Raw genomic sequence first — 17180 nt, forward strand, 5'->3', positions numbered from 1 at the left:
TGGTGTTCTCTACCATTGGCATTGGTGTTTTTGATATTGAAGCTTACGAAACATATCCATATCCATAAACATCCTCCTTTAACCATTGCACAATAATTAATTTCCTAACAACCCTCCTAACGACTCTTCTCACAGGCTTGAGAGAAAAGAATTTACAGTTTCACCTTGTAGCTTGAAAACCTAATGAAATTTGCCTTACTTGTCTTTGTTCTTTTCTCAGCCATCGCTCAGAATGATGGTAGTTATAAGGCCAATTTACCTTTCTTGAGAAGCAACAACAATCAAAGAAGCGGTACATACAGCTCCTAGCATCACCATTTATAAAAACGAGGCAATTAAGATGGAACGAGAGGGCAACGGCTAAAGGGTAAACTATTTTGCCCTACCCCTGCCGCTATGCCTAGCCATGTACCGCCCAGGCGTCAGTTGCCCTCTTCCTTGCCTTTCCTCGGGAGTTGTAAATGATGGGACTATCTCATATGAAATTGGAATCCGGAATAAATGAATGGAAGGAAATTTCGAATGATGTTTGAAAGATCAAGCAGCGCACAAATCAACAGAAGAAAGCGTTAACCATCAAATCACACTCTTTCTTTGTGACTGTGTAGTCTAGTCCTTTGTGTCAGCTTCGTTCTCCATTCTTGTTCAGATGTATAAATTTGAATTTTCCTCTAAGCCATTCAAATTTAGGTATAATGGGATTGCATGGAATTATGGCCTTTGTTTTAAACCTGCTTCTGGTCAACCGTCTTTGCAATCTCCTGAACTCAGAACTAGGAGATATTGAACACAACGAGTCATATTGTAACAATGTCGTCAATATTAAATTATTTAGTTTTTTAAAGTGTATTTAATGAATAGTAATTTATATGAAGTTGTACTTTATGAGTGAATGAAACAAAGTTAAGTGGGTTTAATATTTGAAGAAGCTTTATAATTAAGCATGTTTGAGTTAGAGTAGTATCCGGATGAGTGACCTCTTGGTAAGCCCCAATGCTTCAACTTAGTGAGCATCACTTGTATGCAATAAGTAGGGGAGAGGAACCATAGTCGTGAGGGCTAACTTCGTCAACATGTAACCGCTATATAGGATGTCATAAGACCACCATTTTTTTTTTGAAATGTAAAATGGACATTGAACTACCTACAACTAAGGTTTGAAGGTGTGACTCATCATGCAACTCGTTAAAATAGTGCACCTAGTGAAATGTGTCTAAAAATGACTTTTTGAACATTTGACCAAAGCTTAATCTAAAAATCTCTACTAACTGAATTTAAAATTATCATTTGTTGTTAATAGAATATTGTATAACTATATGAAATATAACATATATGCAACTTAAATGGACCTAATAGTTATTATTAATCATAAATATTTGTTATATATAACTTTTATAAATAACACAAAAAAACAAATACTTTAACATGAGAGATGTTCCATTCATTCTCATGAGAGGTGTTCTTGTGAAACACGAATCAATGCATTTCACTTGAATATTATACACTTTTACTCATATAAAAATATTTTGAATTGTCTTCATTTTGATATTGATCTGTTATTACCCCAATATTCACCACCATATAGCACCAAAAATATAACAAGAAAACCAAATAATGTATTTTTTAAAATTTTCACATCCTATAGCCAATTTATATATTTTTCAAACATGTACAAATCTTGCCATTCCTTTTGAATTACTTTTGTCATACAAGCTTCGCAATTGAAGTCACTATGAAAATCGAGGCTAAATTATTTAAATTTATTTAATAGTTATGCAATGAATTTTCCTTCAAAATATAATTTTATTTGTTTATTTATTCAAGGTAAAGATCATGACCCTAATCTTGCAAACATTAACATGGATCCCTACCTCTTGACATAAAAGCTTAGGGCTCTTCAATGATCCTACGAATAATGCGAACTATATTTTCCATTAGCATGAGGTCATCTTTATAGAGCATTAACCTTTTTCACAAATGTGGCTAGATGTGCTCTACCACTAGATGACTTGTCTATGAACTCCTCCATGTTGTCTTTGTATAGCTCAATAAAATGAGAGATATTGGTCACACTTGCTTCAATCGAATGTAATTCATCTATATATTAACCTTTACCCAACTTTGAAAAATCTCAATTCCTTCATTTATGTCCTTAGTGGTGAAGAATTTGGCACTGGAATTAATTACACATGGAGTCTATAATGTTATTATAAACCTTTTCTCTAGTGTGATATACTTGCCTTTAATTGTAGGAAATTATGTTATCCTAGATAAATTAGCTCCTTTGTCCTTTCTTTTATTTATTCTTCAATTTCCAACCTCATATATAGACCTTTTATCTTCTTACATTTCCCCTCCCAATATTTTAAATGTTCTTCTTGTTGTCTTGCACTCTTTACCATGTGATGGATTTATTGTTAAAATAAAAATTGATACTTGTTCTATCTCTAGTTATTTTGTATACCACAAGAGATTTGTACATCATTTTTATCAAGTTATTACTATTTATTAGTATTTAACTTTTGTTGGAGATACTAGCATCTTTTATTTCTTTAAAAAAATTCAAGCATCGATTTGAAAGTGTTTTATTCTCATGTTCATCACACAAATTCTCCTTGGAAAAACATTTTTTGCATAACCAAAAACTAGTCATCTATTTGCTACATTTTTGCATACGAGTCTTTATGAAAATAAGATATGGTTGATTTCATTTCTATAGCATAATTTCTTATTTCAAACTTTGTTACCCTTAACATGATATTTTTGAACAAATGGTGAATTCCAAAGTTTTTTAGTTCTTGTGATGTTGATAAGTAGGAGATATTTTTCACAAGAAGTCAAATTGTGATATTGCTATCAGGATTTAACTGTGTAGTTTTCGAGTCAAACTTATTGACTCATGTTTCATGAGTAGCAATTCACCGAATCCATCTCTCATGACAATAAATGGAACACTTAGCACTCATTGGATCTAGGAGATGCTCATAGAGGTGAAGCATTGGGGCTTCTCGAGAGGTCACCCATTGAAGTACTACTCTAGTTTGAGCACTCTTAGCTATGAATTTTCCTCCATGGTTAAACCCACTCTACTTGCAACCCCATTTGCAAAACCTTCACCAAGTGTTGCATGTGCCTTATGAACCATTCATTAGAAAGCTCCTTAAGCTCATCAATTGATAAGTAGGAGATATTTTCCACAACAAGTCAAATTGTGATATTGCTATCAGGATTTCATCATCTAGTTCCCAAAGCCCAATCATTCCCTCATGTTTTTACATATGATCAAACCATTAAGATTTATTTTCCCAAATATTGGTGTGAAAGGGTTTTTTCACCTAGCTAGTTCATCAACTAGGTCTTATATTAAATTGTTACTTAATTTCAAAATGGTAGATTTGTAGGAAAATTATCACTTTAGGTCTCAATTCATGAAATTAAGAAACAAGTCATAATATTATGATATATTTTGTTTACCTTCTATATAACCAAGTGATTCTCTTTGTAATGGTAATATAGTCGCACATCTCTTATTGTTCAATATATGCACCTTTTCATATAATACAATTACCCTCTTAGATTTAAAACCTCTCATGCTTTGACAAAAGTTGTGATATCTTTGGAGGCCATAGTCTTTAGCCAAATCTTGTGTGGTATTAGCATCTCATACCAACTCTTCATCTTTGTTTGAGGGCAATGGCTAAAGGGTAAACTATTTTGTTTACCCTGCCACTATGCCTAGCCATGTACCGCCTCGCCCCCTACTATCAATGCAAATTATGCCATGTACTACTTCCCCCTTGAGTTTGGTGTCTCTAACATATGGCGTGCCCAACTTACCAAGCATGCGGCCGAGCGACTCACTTGGAATAAGATCATTTGAGTTTTGCATCCTCATATATCAACATATATTAATATTAAAATTGGGGTGGTTGGCGAATACGAATACATTTAAGGCTATTAAAATTGGAGGGAATGCCATTTTTTTGGAGGGAATGTGTCTTGATAGATTTAGAAGTCAAGATCGAGAGGGAAGTTGTGCATACATTATGTGCAATCACTAACTTTATCAAAGGAGAAGGTTGCAATAAAATATAATGGATACAAATGTAAGTAATAGTTTCCTTGAAATGTGCTAGGGTAGAAACAATCAATTGAAATTTATAAATTTGTCCCAGGAGAGGCTACGCACCCTGAGTACTAAGGCTAAGCAACTACACCCTCAAGCCAATAGGTCATTTTTTCTTATTCCAAAACAAAATTGTGTTCCAATATGGACACACAAACAACCATATATACCAACCTAAGGCCACACCAAAATCAGCCACACATAAAATTTTAAATCTAATAAAAAAAACACTTGTTGGGTCGCCCTAGCTCAATCGGGGATATTACATTCCCTTCCCTCAGATGGTTGCTTGTCCTCAAGCAATCTTAAACTTGGATGTTCAAAAATCTCAACCCCTTCCTAAGTAGTGTCTTCAACTGGGAGGTTCTTCCATTTCACCAAATACTTTGGATACCAAGAGGTCACTCATTGGGGCTTACCAAGAGGTCACTCATCCCGATACTACTCTAACTCAAACATGCTTAATTATAAAGCTTCTTCAAATATTAAACCCACTTAACTTTGTTTCATTCACTCATAAAGTACAACTTTGTATAAATTACTATTCATTAAGTACACTTAAGAAAACTAAATAATTTAATATTGACGACATTGTTACAATATGACTCATTGTGTTCAATATCTCCTACTTATGAGTTCAAGAGATTGCAAAGACAGTTGACCAGAAGCAGGTTTAAAACAAAGGCCATAATTCCATGCAATCCCATTATACCTAAATTTGAATGGCTTAGAGGAAAATTCAAATCAATACATCTGAACAAGAATGGAGAACGAAGCTGACACAAAGGAATAGACTAAACAGTCACAAAGAAAGAGTGTAATTTGATGGTTAATGATTTCTTCTGTTGATTTGTGCGCTGCTTGATCTTTCAAACATCATTCAAAATTTCCTTCCATTCATTTATTCTAGATTCTAATTTCATAAGAGATAGTCCCATCATTTACAACTCCCAAGGAAAGGCAAGGAAGAGGGCAACTGACGCCTGGGCAGTACATGGTAAGGCATAGCGACAGGGGTAGGGAAAAATAGTTTACCCTTTAGCCGTTGCCAAAGGAGAGGGTGACATGCAAGCATTGCATGAAGGTTGGTTCAGAAACTAGGGAGTACATGCCTTTCCACATAATGATGGTATTAAGGGAAGGACTCAGCTATCCTCGAGATGTACCTTTGGAAAAATTGAGAACACAATGGATTTTGTTGAAATTTTCATCATTTGTTCTTTATGATTTGTATGTTTTGTAATAAAAAAACAATAATAAAAACTGAAAAAAATCACTATGTTTGCAGAGACCTGAAGTTTTTTTTTTTTTTGTTTGTTTGACTTTTAGTACATTTTGTCTAGAACATAGGTGGCACCTTAAGGGAATATGAGGTGGTGCAACCCAAACTTGACTCCTAGGGATTGGTACCTAGAGTTACTTGTTAAAAACAACACAAGTAACTTAGCCGAATAATACTAATATTTACAAGTCTAATTAAGGAAAATGCTTTAAATTAAATTCCATTCATTGGGATTTTGAGGGCATTCCTTTAAAGGTATTTAACCTAAAAAGTGTTACTTTGTTTACACAAAAGAGAAAGACCCTTTCATAAAGTGTCAAAATTTGCATGCTATCTTGGCTTGTAGCACACTCATTATACTCCCAAGTGAAGTCACCTTTCTTGAATGCAAGGTTTGGGGTTATTTTATTCAACTATTGCTTGACAACTTCTTGATGGTTATCCAAAACATCAAGAGTTTTATCTCAAGACTACTATACATTGAATAAATCTATCAACCATACATCTATGGATACACTCTCTTCAATCTTTAGGGATTTGAGTAGTTGCAATGTTGGGATCTCTACAGATATTGGAAACTTGACTTCCTTACAATATACTAACACATAAGAGGAAGCCTTTAACACCTACTTTGGCATGAGATGATTGTCCCATAAGGCTATTAACAAATTCTTATGGTAATCCCTTTGATATTCTAAACATAGGCACATGATTAGTATGACCAATTTATTTTTTGCTAATTTTGTTAAACCATTTCTAAGAATATAATAGTTTTAACAAGTCTTGAAAAAATCCCATAATTGATTGCAAATTCAAATATCTTGGATCCATTGAAAGCCTTCACATTGTTTTAAAATAATACTAGTTCTCTAAGGAAGTTGATTATCTCATTTTTGGTAGCTATTTTTAGGGGCATTGCCTCAACCTAAGGGGTGTGATAATCTGTTGTGGTCAATATAAATTTATGTCTAATGATGGAAAGTGGATTGATCATTCTAATAAAATCTAACCCCCATTTTGTGAATGGCTCAGCAACAATAATATAACTCAAGGATGTGGTTGGAATCTTTTTCCTTAAAAGAGCTAACATTTTAAATAATTTTTGACTAATTAGTAACAATCTATAAACAAGGCAAGCTTGTAATATCCCACATGCATTATCTTGAACATTGTTGTCATTATAGAGGAATGCCCTCCAACAAGACCACTATGCATTTCATCTAGAATCCCTTTCACTTGACTTTTACTCACACAACAAAGGACTCCATCAATGTTTATTTTAAATAATATGACTTCAAAAAAAGTGTATCCTAGTCTTCTTAGCCTATAATATTTTCTCTTAAAAGTAGGTAGATTAGATGGATACTTAGCAATTTGCATAAAATTGATTCAGTTAGCTATTCAATCTCATGTTGACTAAATTTGATTAACGACCATTTTTTTAGCTCCTCATTCTCTTTGGCAAAATATTTGCAAAGTCCTATACCACGAATAATCTTAATGGGTTGAAATTTGACATCATATTCCAAAATCTTAGCAATCTAGTTGGCCAAGTTTTCTATAATATCTCCCTCCATCACGTCTTCCAACCCACTTGGATATGTGACATATATTTGTTACAAGTTAGGGTTGTTGTTCCACCAGAAGGTGACTTGCCATGCTTGATACAACCACTAGAGTTATAGAATAGATGAGGTGGTTAAGACATGTCATAAATCCCAAAGTGAACATTGGCAATCAATCCAAAAATCCCCCTTAGTGTTACTCGAGGAGATTCCAACCTATGACCAAGCTCTAATACAAGCTAGGGTTATTGTTGCACCAAAAGATTGACCTCTCAAAGCCTAATACAACTACTAGACTTCTAGAACACAAGAGGCATTTAAGCCATGTCATGAATCCTGAAGGGGAATGTTGGTGTCTAGTCCAAAAATATTAGGATACCTTATTCACACCTATTGGATGTCAAATTTTCTTCAACTCTATATAATGACAAAGGCTAACTTTCCCTTTGGAATCCAATTGAACATTTGCTCCTTCTGTAGCATGAGCTTAATGAGCTTAAGAAGCCTAATGAAATAAAAAATGAATCTACTAACAAGGTTTATCTTTCTAAAAAAAGATAGAATTTCCTTTTTGTTTAGGCATGGGAGATTCCTTGATGGTTTTAATTATTTCAAGATCAATATAAAATCCATCTTTTAAAACAACATATCCCAAATGATTTGTTGTAGAACTCTTAAAACATATTTTTTGGGGTTGAATGATATCCAAAAATCAAGACACCTATGATTTTTTTTCCAAATGATCAAAATAGTCAGATTTCCTCTTAAAAAACATAGTAAGATAATCCAAGTAGATCAAGATAATTAGGTCGATTGAAGCTTGAAATGGATATTCGTCCCTCAGTAGAAAGTGGCTCCAACATTAGAGAGACTAAAAGGCATTCTGGCATATGCAAAATTTCTCCACTTAGTGGTGAATGGTGTCCTATGTTAGTCTTCCTTTTTGACCTATGTTTCATTGTAACTAAATAAAAACCATCAATCTACAAGATTTTTTCTATAAAAGGTAGCGGGTAGAGGTATTATAGAGATTCTTTATTCAAATCAAATAAATTTTTAGAGACAAACATCCTCATTTTTCTTTCAGACTAGTACGGGATTAGTGTGCTTAGCTAGGTATATGATTTGGGTTTCTATAAGCTTTTTAATTCTTGACCCATGAGAGATTCAATCTTGAGATTCTTCAACCTTTACTTTTGTTTAATTGGTTTATATCCTTCCACAAGTCCAATGGTATGTTGGATAACTTTGTGATCATATCCTTTTATATCATCACATGTCCATGCTATGACTTTGTCATACTTTTTTCTCAAGGATATCAATTGCCTTTTGTCTTCTTTCATATTTTTTCCATCTTTGACATCTACATCAACATAATCTCCCTTCTTAGCAACAAATTATCATTTTTTATTCCTTGCATTCTCAAAGTCAAAGAGATTCTCTGGGGCTATCAACCCTTTAGGTGGCTTATTTCCTTTAAGTTGATTTTTTAAAGCCTCCTCTATATTGGGTTGCAATTTCTTAGCAAATTCCCTTGGTTGTTGAACAAACATGGGATTTTGGGCATCATTTTCAAAAGCGTGCCAATCTTGGTCATTATCTAGAATCGTTGGTCTTAGAATCACTTGAATCAATTATATATTGGTAAGCAATTTTGATAACAATTCAAACTAAGACCTAATTGTGGTTATCTATTCTACTTCAACATTCCATTCTCTTGGTTATCAAATTCTACAAACCTCTCTATGTAAGAACTTTCCAATAGCAACAAACTAGGATTTAGAGGCCAATGAATAACACAAAAGAGAGAACAAATATGGACAAGAAAAAACTTTATTCTCATCAATGATGTAATAACTAAATTCCAATAGATAAATGAGTACAATGAAGATGTGCTTGCCTATAAAGGAAAGACAATAAGAGAATGTGATAAGAGAGAGATAGCTTATCACCTACACAAGATGGAATCACATCTACCAAAGGTGAATCATCCTCCATTATGCAATGCAGTATATGCAACATGTGGAGGATGATAAATTGATTTAAGTGCACTAAAGGTGGAGATGACACATAAAGTGGAATACAATAACAACTATCACCATCTAAAGTGGAATTTCTTCTACACCATCTGAAACTAAATATGCATCTCCCTAAGGGTCAAATGTGCAAGCTACTATGTTAATCATTATCCCAAGTAAGATTAAATAAAGTGTAATTAAGTGAATAATTAATTACACCAACACCCCCCTTAAGTAAAAATTAGGAGAATGCAAATTCAAGTTCACAATGCAAGATGGGTCTCGACTTCTAGGCTATGCTACCCATATACAATATGCAATGCAATCTCTCAAAAGAAGAGAAAGGGAGAAATACCAATGGGCAAAAGCTCTTGCCAAGAAGAGAGATGAAAATAAAAAATAACTCTCGTAGAAGAATGAGAAGGACAAAACCTTAGGTGAGGAAAAAATTTCCCCCACAAGAGAGAAAAGTAGAGACAAAGTATCCCTCACTATATGTAGAATATATACCAATTGTAGATGCCCCAGTTGGATCTAGAAGCTAGTCCATGGATGGTGAACAATGTTTGTCCCCTTAGGGGGAACATGACCAAAGGTCTATGAGTGGTGTCTCCCCATCCAAAAAGATAGATGCAAGAATAAACCTAAAGGTATATAGAGTCTCTTAAAACTATTTAAGTGTCCTCATGTCAATGTTGAAGGTTGTCCCTTCCAAATCAAGTGTACTAATCCATGCTGATGAAAAAAGACAAGTTAGGTTCTAATGAGGATGAATGTAGTGTTCATGATCTAAAGATTTAGTTATCTCCTCTAAAGATGACAAAACCTTCTCCAAATTTTGTATGTAAGGATCCACAATCACGTCAAATTGGAAAGAATGATCATGTGGAGAATGAATAGGAGGGTCAAAGTGTTCCTTTTCAACAACCGAAGCAGGATAGTATCCATCAAAGAGAATATGAACATCTCAAATGATGTTTCCCAAGTTTGTAATGTAGGATTCCATAAACAAACTTGCAATGTCTATCAAGTAGTCATCCCAAGAAACCGTGTCTTGAAGCCAATTTATACCCTATCACACTAAATCATAGGAAGCCAAAACTATGGGAGTACAAGCATCATAAAAAGCAATAGTAGATGTGATTTAAATAGGATGAGATGGAATGGAAGACCCAATAAATTTATTAGATGTTATTATACCCAGGTTCAAGTAACCAAAGTTCTCCTCAAGGTCTAAATCCACACTAGAAGTGTAATCATCTTTTGAAGCATTATTGTCATCAAAAAAATCTACTAAGGAGTACAACCAAGATGCATGATCCACCACTCCAATAGCAATAATAGCTCTACTCTCCAAGTCCTTTATAATAAGTGAATCAAGAATGAACTCCACAGTATTCCTTGTTGAACCATTAGTAAATTGATAGATAAAAATAAGGTTATTAGTCAAGTGAGGTACACAAAACACATAATTGAAGGTTCCCTCACCAATATCATTGAATCCTTTACCAATTACATTCATATATGTATGATTTTACATCAAATTTGGTGATATGTGTTGAGGCTTAAATGAAGAGTACATCGATTATGAAGATGGCTATGATGAGAAGCCCTTGAATCTAGAAGTCATCTCCTTGAATCACGACTTGAAGTAGCAAACATAGATTTTCCTTATTACAAAAGCCTGATACTTTCCCTTGTCAAATTATGTTTCTTGTAAAGAAGAAGCTAATGAGCCCCCTAATTTTTTTTCAGGGAAATTGATTTGATTCTTCTTAAAAAGATGCTTCAACTAATCAATATGTTTGACATAACATTTTTTCTCATCATGCCTTGATTTCTTGCAATATGCACAAGTAGGCAACTCCTTCTTGGATTATTTCCTCTTAGAAGAGGATGATTATGATCTATTTTTATGTTATTTTGGATTGGATGACTTATTGTTCTTTCCTTTCCTTTGATTCCTTTGATTCCCTTATTCGGCCAACAAAGCTAGACTTGGTAGAATTGAGAACCCCCATGGTGATTAATTTCTCTTGTTTAAGAATTAACATTTTTGTGTGTGCATCAAAATATGGTGTAGTGTATGTCCTACAAGTCAACTATTGGGTTTGGAAGCTAGAGACAAAGGCTACATATAATGATGGAAACTTGTCTAATAAATTAAAAACCAATTGTGCACCTTTCTTGTTTTACTTAGTGTTGCATAGTGTCAAAGTTCCTAGGATCTAAGCTTGTGAGATCATTGTCTAATTTGTAGCCTCTAAGATAATCAATCTTGCCATACAAATTAGCAAGTTTATCCCTAAGTTCTTTGACTATTTTTCTCTTATCAATCTGAAAGATGAGATCAGCTAAAATATACTTTCTCAATGTTCCAAGAGCCATAGTATTTTTAGCAAGCCATTCAACTTAAGCATTTCAATCATTTGTAGGATTAGATGGTACTTCAATAGTACTATCAATATAACAAATGAATCCTTTTTCCATAGGTTTATTCCAAGCATGCATTTTCCATGATGCATAATTATAAGGAGTTAAAGGAGGAAACTTAGGAGAACTCGTAATGCAAAATGAAAGAACTCAAAGAGAGGCACAATCACACAAGACACCGCCCCAATCCCCTTACCAAATTCAATCAATAAAAGAACCCCTTCCTTCATATAATGATTTTTACACTTTATATTTAGTGTGTGTATAATTGCCTCTTGCAAAACAAGACATAGTGGACTTCTGATTTCCATTTTTACACCTATCTCAAAAAGGCTATTGAAGAATTAAATGAACAATGCAAAAGACCCAAACAAGATTCATGCAAATAAAAGTGTCACAAAGATGATAGAATAGACCAAGTTCTAAGAGTGATGTGTTTACTCACAAAGGTTACAATATAATAGAAAATATGAGAAGTAGACAAAAATTATGCACTTCAAAATAAATGACACCTAAAAGTGTGTTTGTATTAGTCTAAAAATAGCCCTAAAAGTTGCAAATTCAAGGATTGGATAGGTATAATGAGAAAGAAATGAAAACATTGGAAAATTTGTTCAAAAGAGTGCAGAGCACATAATCTCATCCCAAATTAAAAACTTGCATGAAAACGGCCTTAGAATGACCAACTTATGAAGTTTCAAAGTTTTTCTTTAAAAGCAAAGCTTCAAATGTATATATCTGCCTTTCCTCATCGTGAAAAACTCCCTATGAAATCATTCATATATTTCGACAATTGTTGCAATCTAATTGGGAAAAAATAATGGTATGCATGAGCAACAATGACTATACATAAATGTGTTGTGAATGTGGAGGGGTCTGTGTCTATATGTGGGTTGTCCACGTGTTCAACGAGTTGACAATTTTTTGTTGCTTGAGTGAATTGGGTATGGGATAGAGGAAGTTTTAGTCACACATTTTTCATGTATATGTTTCTTTGTTACTTTAGATATGGGAGTCAATATGATGGTTATGGCAATAAAGACTATCAATGCCCTCAGACATTACATGCGTATGGAGGTAAAATGTCATTAGAAATATTTGTATGAGTTATTGTATGACTTGGTAGTATGAGTTATAGTAGAGTGGAGAAGGTTAAAAACTAGTAGTTGCAATCTTTTGTGCTTGCAACGATGAGCCGATAAGTGCTAACTAATATTTTCTAAAACTGTAATTTAATGTACATAAATCAAATTAAGTTTTAAGTTTAATTTAAGTAAGATAAAATTTATTTTTTAATAAAATAAATAAATATTATTTATTTATTTAATTTATCATTTACTAATAAATTATCATCTTAAAAAATATTTGCATAAAAAATCTATTATGAAAAATTAATAGAAAAATAACATGAAAAAAATGTAATGTATAAAGTGGAGCAAAAAATTAACGAAAATAATTATAAAAATTAAAGATTAAACTAATTTAAAGTCTGTTGACTTAAATATATGAATAAAATAATCATTTAAGAAAATCTATTATGAAAAATTAATAGAAGAAGTATAAAAAATATATGTTAAAAAATAACAACTTGCACAAATATTCAATTGACTAAACTAAAAATCAATATTTAAAGTGAAAAACTAAACTAATTTTAAAAATAAATTAAAGTAATTTAAAAATTAAAAGTTATATAAAGAGACAGAAAAATATGACAATGAGTTGATAGTGGAGATAAACACTAATTAATTTTCTAAATAGAAAAAAATGTATGAGTTAAATGTGGAGATAAATTAAAACTTATAAATTATATAAAAGTTTATATGAATGAATTAAACTATAAATAGACAAGAGCCTACAATGCATTAGTAAATTGCGAGCCTCTCATCGAAGAGGTCTTGGGTTCAAATCTACTTGCGATCAACACATAATAATAATTAATCTTAATAATAATAAATAACCTAGGCTTTAGTCGTTTACCTATCAAAAAAAAGTTAAATTATAAATAACTTCTAATTAAAATTTAAAAAAATATTTTAAATAACCAACCGATAATAACTAATCAAATTAAAAAATAAGAGTTAATAGTAGAGATAATAGCTAACTAAACTAAATAAACATAAATATTTAAATAATATATGGCACATCTTATTATTTTATAATTATAAATTTTAAGTTAAATAAATAAGAAAAAAGTAAGAGTTAACATAGTAGGTAATAGCTAATTAAATTAAATAAATAGAAAAAAATAAAAGGTCAAAGTAGAATGAGATGAAAATTGGCCAAAAAATTGTTAATGACAAGGGCTAACAATTTTTTGGCCAAAGACTGACAATTTTCTAGTCAAAAAAATAATTTTATAGGAAGAGTTGCCACACATAGCCAACACACTAATTGCATAAATAGATGAAGGTGGCAATGGAATATTTTTTGATGAAGAGTTGGTTGGTGTTGCGAAAGGATTTGACCAAGGTATAGGCAAATACAAATTCAAGAGAGTTGCTGAGAGGAAAATAGTAAGGCCTCACGAAGAGTAAATATTAAAATGACCTAAGAAAAAATAGGATGGGTACAAGCTATTGTAGATAGCATTTCTTAAACTCTCCAAAAACTTCATATATTTATTTTTTAATTTAAACAAATAAACAATGAATTAGAACATATATATGAAAAGAAATTTGTTGAACAAAAACATTATCATCTTAATTTTTTTGAAATATCATATCATTATGTACAAGCACATATTTTCTTATTTGAAAATATTTTTTTTTTCTGATAAGAAAAAATTATAGTCAAAATTCACTTAAACCACCTCTCAAATGCAATGGTGAAGTTAGATATCCTTGGATCTAAGAATATGTCATCCTTCAGATATATGAAGGTTTCTCCAAAATGACTATGCAATGACATTCTAATGACTCTAATACAATATAAGAATTTGCTAATAGAAAAAACCCAAGATCTAGAGGTCAATTAATCACACAAAAGAGAGAACACATGTGGACAAGAATGAATTGTATTCTCATCAATGGTGTAATAACTCAATTAACTAAATTCTAATTGATAGATGAGTACAGTGAAGAAATGCTTTCTCATATGGGCAAGGCGATAAGAGAACATGATAAGCAAGATATAACTTATCAACCACATAAAGTGGAATCACATGTCCACCAAAGGTGGATCATCCTCCATTGTATAATGAAGTATGTGCAACATGTGGAGGATGATAGAGGGATAAGTGTGCACTAAAGGTCGAGACAATTAAATGGAATATGATAACAACTATCACTGCCTAAAGTGGAAGTGTCACATATACAAAATACTATGTTATGCATTGTCCTAAGTAAATCTAAATAAAGTGTAATTAAGTGAATAATCAATTACACCAACACTACCAAGTCCCAAACTCTATGGTGATACAATTTCATGTGAGCATTCTTGATAGTTGAAGTATTTCACACTTTCAAAATTAACAAGAATTCTTCAAATACTCTTAATTACATGTTATTCCCATCCACTCTAGAAGATTCAAGCCTCATACCAAACCTTCATATTATGCTTCATTACTTGTGCAATCAATTTGAAAACACAAAGCTCTTCTGACTCTCTCTAGATAAGAAATTTTAACAAACTCAAGCTCCATAACCAATTCCACATCTTGCTCGACCAAAATGCATTGTCCATAGTTCATGTATGGTAAGGTTTTCTTTTCTTTGTAGAGATCCTCTTTTTCCTTGCCAACTATTTGAATAGGCTAATCTTCATCATATATATCACATGTCCCTATACTAGTTTTCAAAAGATTTACTATCTATAAATTAGTTCAATAAGACCTCCTCTTCTTCTCTGCTATCCCTAATTAAGCCAATAGGCTTTATGTGGGAGCTTTGCTCCTAGAAATGACATTTAATGCCAGAAAAGTTGTAAGACTCTTCCAGGAAATTATCTTTTCTAGTGATTTTCTAACATAGCAAGTGGTCATCATATCTAAAATAACTAATAATTATGCCATGATTTTCTAACATAGTAACTAGTCATCATTTCTAATTAGAGGAGTAAATCTTGCAAAAAAGCGACATGATTGATATCTATCCAAATCCAAATCCCAAAGTTGAGAAGATTAAATTAACTTTTATTCTAATTGAATTAAATGAGAAAATCTATATAAACTCAATACACACCTATGAAATTCACACATTTTCATTTATTTTTGCATTGGACATCTCAAATATTAATCTCTTTTGCATTTAGATTGTCTTTCGTGTAGAATGGTTGAATCTGTATTGCTTGTTTGATGACAAATGGAGAGAAGCAAGAGAAAGTGCATGCACTTGTTTTGCAATAGGGCAGATTTTATGGTATCAATTAGAACAATGTCAAACATCTTTCCCAAATTTTCAAAGTTAATCTTTCCATTCTTGTTTCCCCCAACATAGATTTTTCACAGTAATTTCATTTTTTTTAGTGTTTTTATTCCAATTTTTTCAATTTTGTTAGTTAACATTTTTCATTGTTGTTGATAAATTTATAAATTTTTCTATTTCTTTTATCAACTTTTAATTATCTTTTTTGGGTTTGTTTCAATTTTGCGGTATTTCTTAAAGATTTCAAGATACAAGATTTTTCCAACAATAAAGATCTGTATAGATTGTTCAATACATGTTTTTTTGGACAAGGAGAAAAGGGAAATTCAAGAATAAAGTTGTAAAGATTGCTTTGACTAATATAAACTATTCTAAATGCTTAAAAAATTAATGGTAGTTATATTTTAAGTTTTTTAAATTCTTACATTATAATTTTGTTTATTTTCTAAATATGAATATTTCACTAAATTGATATAAATGATAGACATTCAATTATTTTACTATATGAAATATCAAAATTATGATTTTAATTTTTTATACATACAAATTATTCATATTACTATTTATTCTAATTTGATGTAAATGATATGCATTACTTATATGAAAACACAAGTTGTAATAATTATATTGAAATTTGATTTATTAAAATCGTTGAATAATATTTAAATAAGAATGATATACATATAGTAATCGACAAGTGTAAGCTAGCTCAAATTGCACATAAATCTTTGTAAAAAGAAATTTTTTTCAAACAAAATTTTAATCTCATAGGCTTATTGTGGGAGCTTTGTTCGTAGAATTTAACATTTTGACCAAAAAATTGTAACACCTTATTAGTTTTATAATTTTCTAGTGATGAGTTTTTCAAATTTAACTTTCCTTTTTCCTTTTTCGGATGTTCAAAAATCAATTGATCCTACAAAAACCAGTTCCTAAAATTTAACTTTCCCCTTTCAATGATGTACAAAAATTAATTAATTAAGTTTAACTTTATTTTTCCATAATCTTAAAAAATAAAAAAAATAAAAAAAATTTCTTTTTTCATCATATAAAAAACTAATAATCACAATGTTTCCAAATTTCTTTTTTTTCTTTTTAAGTTTCTAATTTTCCTAGTGTTTCTAGAAAATAAGCGATGCTATCTAGATTTTACTGGGATGCGTGGAATTTAATTTGATATGATTGTAAAAAATTGTTGCATATATTGTTTCTTACCACCTATATATTTGTATTTGACTGTGTTTGTACTTGTATTTGTATTTGTGTATGAGTCTAAATTTTTGTGGATTGTTACAAAGTGGTGCATGTTGGCCAATCTATTATAATTAGTCATGTACACACATCACAAAAATATAAAAAATACAGTCTAAAACGTTTTAGTTGATTTCTCATTCT

This window comes from Cupressus sempervirens, chromosome 4 (assembly GCF_028749045.1).
Source record: "Cupressus sempervirens isolate cs-2001-9-10 chromosome 4, ASM2874904v1, whole genome shotgun sequence".
Classification (NCBI taxonomy): domain Eukaryota; kingdom Viridiplantae; phylum Streptophyta; class Pinopsida; order Cupressales; family Cupressaceae; genus Cupressus; species Cupressus sempervirens.